The 7,703-nt window shown below is 46.9% G+C and overlaps 1 long non-coding RNA gene across 1 annotated transcript; it reads left to right on the forward strand.

Annotated features, from left to right (window-relative positions):
* The first annotated feature begins 672 nt into the window (after positions 1-672).
* Positions 673-5,894, forward strand: LOC132234357 (uncharacterized). The gene is made up of 2 exons (XR_009452890.1): positions 673-764; positions 5,684-5,894. It is a non-coding gene; the product is annotated as an uncharacterized LOC132234357 (long non-coding RNA).
* Positions 5,895-7,703: the final 1,809 nt, after the last annotated feature.

Here is a 7,703-nt window from a genome sequence, read left to right on the forward strand (position 1 = left end):
AGGGCATGTACCTTGGTTGCGGGCACGTCCCCAGTGGGGAGTGTGCAGGAGGCGGCTGATCGATGTTCCTCTCTCATCGATGTTTCTAACTCTCTATCCCTCTCCCTTCCTCTCTGTAAAAAATCAATAAAATATATTTAAAAATAAAAAAAGGGTGCCCTAGCCAGTTTGGCTCAGCGGACTGAAGGGTCCTACATTTGATTCTGGTCAAGGGCACATACCTCGGTTGCAGGCTCCTCCCTGACCCAGACCCTGGTCAGGGCTCATGCTGGAGGTAACCAATCGATGTGTTTCTCTCACATCGATGTTGCTCTCTGTCTTTCCCTCTCTCTTCCACTCTCTCTAAAATTCAATGGAAAGATATCCTTGGGTGAGGATTAAAAAAAATAAAATAAAATAGGATAGAAAACTACAATGAATCTCCATGTGCCCAACACCTGGCTTCAGTAATCATCCACATTTTGCCAGTTGTGTTTCATCTGTCTCCTTCCACTGCTTTTTTTTTTCTTCCTGAAGTACCTTGAAACAAATCGAAAGCACCATGTCATTTCACTCACAGCACTGAAGTATGTATGTGTGTAGATGGCCTTTTCCATTGAGCATGACATCATGAACAGTTTTGCTTGTTATTTGCTATGGTTTAAAATATTCTTTTTTAACAGCTGTCAAGTATCATCATGGTTTCTATGTATTACACACCTTTGTGTGCATCTCTGATCATTTCCTTGGGATTAAGCCCTCGATGTGAATAACAGGATCCAAAGGTAAGAATTCTAAAGACACAACAAGCATCACAAGGATTGCATCAACTTAGAGTCCTGTCAGTGGGGTGTGAAAGGGCCTGTTTCCTGAGCCCTCATGGACGCTACATGTTACCAATTGTATGGGTCAAGGTTCCCTTGCAGATAACAGAATCTACTCCGGTTGGCAGCAGATTTCTTACCAGATATGAGGGAATCGTTAGAAGGTTTGGAAGAGCTGATTGAGCTCCCAGGAATGAATTACAGAACCACACCACAGACTGGCTCACCAAAGGAGCTGGCCGGCCTACGTCGGGAAGCTGGGAATGAGACGCTGTGGTCACAGTTGCAGGCTCTAGGTTCACAGTGCCTTTGCCATGATTCATACTATCTACAGGGATGTCTCTTAACCCCCAGGAAGCTGGAATTGGAGCCTGGGTTTTCCACTAGGAGTGCCATGGAAACTCCGCGTGCCTCTATGACCTTGCTTGCTGGCAGGAGCAGCCGAATTATGGCTTGTGCCTCCATAATATCCATTTTTATTGTCTAATTTCAAATGATCATGTTGCTGGAGTGACCACACAGGAGGGTCTGATCTCAAATTCCTAGCAGGGCAGGTCATGGCGGCAGTCACGTCAGTCTTCACCTTCAGTGCACTCTGTCCATTGTTCTTTTTTTTGAAAGAGGTAATATTTTTTTTTAATAACTTTATTGATTTCAGAGCAGAGGGGGCAGAGAGAGAGAGAGAGAAACATCAATGATGAGAGAGAATCATTAATCGGCTGCCTACTGCACGCCCCCTACTGGGGATCGAGCTCACAACCTGGGACCCTGTGCTTCTGACTGGAATCGAACCTGGGACCCCTCAGTCGGCAGGCCGATACTCTATCCACTGAGCGGTTGTCTGTTGTTCTTACGCGTCTAGGATGACATCCGGGGAAATGGCAGAGCCATTTTCTTTTCTAGGCCCCTCGAAGGCACAGGGCATGAGACCACGGAACCCCTCAGTGTTACCTGCTCCCCGCACACCATCTCTAGGTGCGGGACTGCTCATCAGTAACCATCCTGCACCCACCAGTGCACAAGAAGTATGAGCTCCTCCAGTTCGCTTTATGTCCAGCCCTAGAGGTGTCCCCACTTTGCTTTCTCCTGCCTCCTTAATCCATGCCCAGTGGATTTCATGCACCTTCCTCATGTTTTCTCCTTTGATTCTAACATATGAAATAGCCTGTAAAACTGCCATTCTCCCCAGCATTTTTCTCAATCCCTTGATCTCTTGCTTTGGGGCATATCCTCAAAATTTTGGCTCGAACTCTTATAAAAGTTTTCTATAGGCTGGACATTTTTTGCCGACACCTCAGAACCAATACAGAAGCAGGGGCTATAGCTCATTCTGTATCTTTCCGCTCATATATCCACTTGGCAGAAACAGCGATGGTCCAACCTCCTAGGAACCACTGCTTTGGATCTACATGTGGCATATGACTAATTCAAGTTACCAGTATTCTCCTCTGAGGGGCAAGGCAGAGGTGGTTAGGGATGATCAGGCCAGCAGGGGAGCAGTTAGGGGGGTAATCAGACTGGTAGGGGAACAGTTAGGGGTGATCAGGCTGGCAGAGGTGGTTAGGGATGATCAGGCCAGCAGGGGAGCAGTTAGGGGGGTAATCAGACCGGTAGGGGAACAGTTAGGGGTGATGAGGCGGTTAGGGACGATCAGGCCAGCAGGGGAGCAGTTAGGGGGGTAATCAGACCGGTAGGGGAACAGTTAGGGGTGATCAGGCAGGCAGAGGTGGTTAGGGATGATCAGGCCAGCAGGGGAGCAGTTAGGGGGGTAATCAGACCAGTAGGGGAACAGTTAGGGGTGATCAGGCTGGCAGAGGTGGTTAGGGATGATCAGGCCAGCAGGGGAGCAGTTAGGGGGGTAATCAGACCGGTAGGGGAATAGTTAGGGGTTATCAGGCAGGCAGAGGTGGTTAGGGACGATCAGGCAGTTTCCGCTTCCATTTGGGGGCTTTTTCTTCCTTTAAAAATTTATCTGTCCAAGTCTTAGCCCCCAGTACTTCAAAGTGTGGCCTTATTTGGGAATAAGATTGTTGCAGATATAATGAGTTAATTTAAACTGAGGTCACATTGGAGTAAGGTGGGCCCCTAATCCAATACAGCTGATGTCCTTAATGAAAGGGGGAAATCTGGACACAGACATGTGCGCAGGGAGAACGCCCTGTGAAGATGAAGAGATCAAGATGATGCCTCTAAAAGCAATGGGTCCAATGCTGCCTATACCTTGGTCTCAGACGTCCAGGCTCCAGCCCTGTGAGACAGTGGATTTCTGTTGTTGAAGTCACTCAGCCTAAGTACCCAGTGATACCTGGTTATAGCAGCCTTTGGAGACTAATACAGAGATGAAAATAGTTACCAGCCCCGTGTTACGAATGAACAACATAACCATACTGGGAGTGGCAGCAGAAAAGAACTAACCTAAGCAACTTTGGAAAAAAAAATATTTTGAGTATATACTCTAAGGCGAAGGAAAAAAATATTGAAAACAAATATTGAGGTGGCTGATCCTGGGGTGAGGGCAAGGACTGTACAAGATGCATGTGAGACAGAAAATAAGAACCACACACACAAAAAGTGATAGAATAAGTCAAAAGGACACAGGAGCCCATCTGAACGGGCTTCAGTGGTCAAACATGGGGAAATTTGAGCAAGAAATTTGATATTAAAATATTAAATTACAACATCCTATATAATAAAGAGCTAATATGCAAATGGTTGTCACACCATCACACTGTAAAGGCTCAAACACTCAACACTGGGGAGAGAGGAATGGGGACCAGCCAGGCTGCGGCCCAGGAGAGGGACAAGCCGCCCGCCCCGCAGTTCCGGGTGCTAGAGGCTGGAGCTGTGGCCTGGGAGAGGGACAAGCCGCCTGCCCATGGTCTCCTGCGGCTGCGGCCAGCCCAGCAAAGCCAGCCCAGATCCTGGGTGCCTGCGGCCGGCCAGAGGGAGGGAAACCAGGGTCCAGGGTGCCTGCAACTGGCCAAGGGAGGGAATCCTGGGTCCCAGGTGCAGGACAAGGCAGCGGCGGTTAGGGATGATCAGGCCAGCAGTGGAGCAGTTAGGGGCAATCAGACCAGTAGGGGAACAGTTAGGGGTGATCAGGCAGGCAGGCAGAGGTGGTTAGGGATGATCAGGCAGGCAGAGGTGGTTAGGGGAGATCAGGCAGGCAGACAGGCAAGCAGTTAGGAGCCAGCGGTCCTGGATTGTGAGAGGAAGTCAGACATCCCCTGAGGGGTCCCGGATTGGAGAGGGTGCAGGCTGGTCTGAGGAATGCCCCCTGCACGGATTTCGTGCACCGGCCTCTAGTATAGAATAAAACAAGAATCATGAATCCATACTGTCATAATTACAGAGACAAGAAGCTCTTCTTTACAGTAGAACATGAAAATAGAACATTATTTGCAAACACTATGGAAATAACTTTCTAGGTAACTCATGAATGGAGGCCGGAAAGAGTGGGTAAAATTCCATGAGAAATGGGGTATTGACTTAGACTCAGAGATGAAGAAACCTGGCAGACATCACCCTAAGCAAGTGATGGATGTGAACTTCATCAGCAATAGGACAAACAGCATGTCCCTCCTGATATGATGCCCCGAGGACACAGCATCGCTTCTGCGGTATTCCTAACAAAAATGCGTAACTTGAATTTAATCGCAAGGAAACCTCAGCTGAACCTCAAATGAAGGCTATTCTTCAAGATAATCAGCCAGTTATCTTCACAGATTGTCAAGGTCATGGGAGACAAAGGACTGAGAAACTTCCAGACTAAAGGAGGTGAAGGAGACATAACAGCTAAACGCACAGAAAAGGGCTATTAGCGGGACTGGTGAGATTGGAATAAGGTCTAGAGATCAGATAATGGCATTATATCAGTGCTAATTTCCTGGCTTTCATCACGGTATTGTGATTATGTTGGATTGTAATGTTGAAGGAATCTGGTTGAAAGATATACAAAAATTCTTTGTTCTATTTCTGCAATGTATTTAAATCTTGGGGAGGGGGCATGGGGGGAGACAGCCTTTGTAGTGTGGGGTTGCCTCACTCCAGCAGACCAAATCCTCTTGGTAAGGTCCTTGTAAGACTTTTGTACTTGGCTGTTTCTGGATGTGCCAAATTCTGGACGTGCAGGCCAAGCCCATTACAGCTCTCTTTGCTTTGCCATCACAGACTTTTCCAGGCAAGAGTCAGGTAGGCCCTAGCTGGTTTGGCTCATGGATAGAGTGTTGGCCTGCGGACTAAAGGGTCCCAAGTTTGATTCTGGCCCAATTCTGGGGATTGATGCCTACGTTGTGGGCTCAATCCCCAGTAGAGGGCATGCAGGAGGCAGCTGATCAATGATTCTCTCTCATCATTGATGTTTCTGTCTCTCTTCCTCTCTGAAATCAATAAATTTTAAAAAAATTAAAAAGAAAAAGAGAGAGTCTGGCAGCAGTCTGTGGATCCATCTAAATTCCAGGGAACACAGGTCAAGTTTTCCAGAACTCCCTCACCACCCTTTGCTCCAGTCCAGTCCATGGTAGCATTGGGGCTAGTGGAGCCTCCTGATTCGGCTTGAGGTAAGGGTAGGGAAAGCCCTCACTTCCTTTCAAAGGATTCTCTCCTCCTCGGTGCCTCTCTTGGGTGCTTTTCTCTAGCCTGGAAATGGGGGATCGGCTATAGTGCATAGGACTGGGTTAGCTACCTCCCACAAGTAGTGTGTAGATGGTGCACTTTGTCACCTGATTCGAGGCTGAACCCAGAGCCCGAGAAAATGGCTAACATGCCAGTTAACCTCCTGTAAAATACCTGCCACTGAAAACATTCTCAAACATGTTTCAAATGAAAAAGAAATGGTGACATTCCCTATCAACCCTTTCCTTTGTTTTGCTCGAGGACAGTCAAGGCATCTTTGTAAGGGATTGGTGCGAACACTCCTGAAGGGAAATGGAGCTGGCCAGCCGTCCCTGCCTCTTGATTAGAGACGCTAGGTGGCGAATTTCAGCAAGGTTGCCATAGAACAGCATCCTATCTAAGAAGGCATCTTTGCAATAAAATAATTTACCTGGAAGAGGAGGTTCTCCATAAGATAATAGACAATACCCAAATGTATTCGCAATCTTTTATTCAAGCCAGAGCTCTGTGTTAGTTTACTGTGTGCTTTTGGATGGAAAGGGCATTATCTTCACTCGATTCCTCGCTTGGCTTTATCATCTCTGGTGCACGTGACCTTTCCCCTGCTCTTGATTGGAGCTCAGGTGCACAGTCTTTCGTGATTGGCTAATTCAAAGGGAGGGGTTGGCCTCTGCTATTCCAAGATAGTGCCCTGGGCCGGTGCAAGCCTTGTGGCCAATAGGTGGCTGCCCAATCACGCAGTCCAAAATGGCGGCTGTCTAAACTGTTCGTTCTTTTTTTTTTTAATATATTTTATTGATTTTTTACAGAGAGAAAGGGAGAGAGATAGAGAGTTAGAAACATTGATGAGAGAGAAACATCGATCAGCTGACTCCTGCACACCCCTCAGTGGGGATGTGCCCGCAACCCAGGTACATGCCCTTGACCGGAATCGAACCTGGGACCTTTCAGTCCGCAGGCCGACGCTCTATCCACTGAGCCAAATCGGTTTCGGCAAACTGTTCTTTGACAGAAAAGATGACTTGTTCATGCTCACAGGGAGAGGAGGGGAGACAGAGAAACGTCCACTTATTTGTGCATTCCTTGGTTGATTCTTGTATGTGCCCTGACAAGGGATTGAACCCGAAACCTCAGCATATAGAGTTGATGCTCTAACCAACTGGCCTATCCCACCAAGGCTAACTATAGAAATCTCTTATCCGGCATTTAAAAGCCTTCCATGTTGTAGCTATAATTTTATTTTCCCAGTTTTTTAAACTCTAATTTCACTTACTATAACCTCAGGCAAAAGAATGACCCGCTAGTCCCCTGCATTTCCTTCATTTACTTGCTCGTGTCCTTTCCTTTGCTGAGAACATGGTTCCCTCCACTGATGCTTCAGGAGTCAGTTCAGATGCCACCTCCTCGGAAAGGACTACATGTTTCTACTTGTTGAAGCTGGGTGATTGGCATACGGGTGTTCATCATAATATTCTATTTTTGTACATGCTTGACATTTTCCATCACAAAATGTGTTAACAAATGAAAAATTAAATAAAACTTAGAATTTAAAAAATAGTATATATGTTCATTCTATGGACTATTATACAACTCCTAAAAATAATGATATTGGGAAGAGAACTAAGCAACATGAAATTAAAAGGGAACTTGCAGAACAATTGCTGTCCTCTGACTGCTTGCGTCGCCCCAAAATTCATATATTGAAATCCCACCCCCCAAAGCTGATGGTATTAGTAGGTGGGGCCTGTTGGAAGTGATGAGGTCATGAGGGTGGGGCCCTCATGAATAGGATTCATGCTTATAAAAGAGATCCCACAGCGATTCCCTCGCTCCTTACACCATCTGAGGATACAACCAGAAGTCTGCAACCTGACCATGCGGACACTCTGATCTTGGACTCCAACCTCCAAAACTGTGAGAACTAAACTTGTATTGTGTGGAAGCAAAGGGGCCACATGCTAACCTGACCAGCTCAGGAGAGACCTGCGTGGTGAGTGGCCTTGCACACTCAAGAGACCTGAAGTGGATGGTCTGAAATGAAAACCAATTAAAAAGCAGTCTATGTGGGTAGCCATGTCTTAGGGCAGTGTCTTCCCTGACAAAGATCCACTTCGATCTTTACTGAGCCTATTGTCTTTCTGCATCTCAGGGTAACTTGAAACTTTCCCTTTTTTCGGACCCCTCAAGGGGTCCGAAACCAATGCTTAAGGGTGCCAGGCCGCATACCACCCATTCTCTTGTTGTTATTGCTATCTGTTAATTGTTGGCTGTTAGCTATCCTGCACC

Source organism: Myotis daubentonii, chromosome 5, assembly GCF_963259705.1.
Source record: "Myotis daubentonii chromosome 5, mMyoDau2.1, whole genome shotgun sequence".
Taxonomy (NCBI): domain Eukaryota; kingdom Metazoa; phylum Chordata; class Mammalia; order Chiroptera; family Vespertilionidae; genus Myotis; species Myotis daubentonii.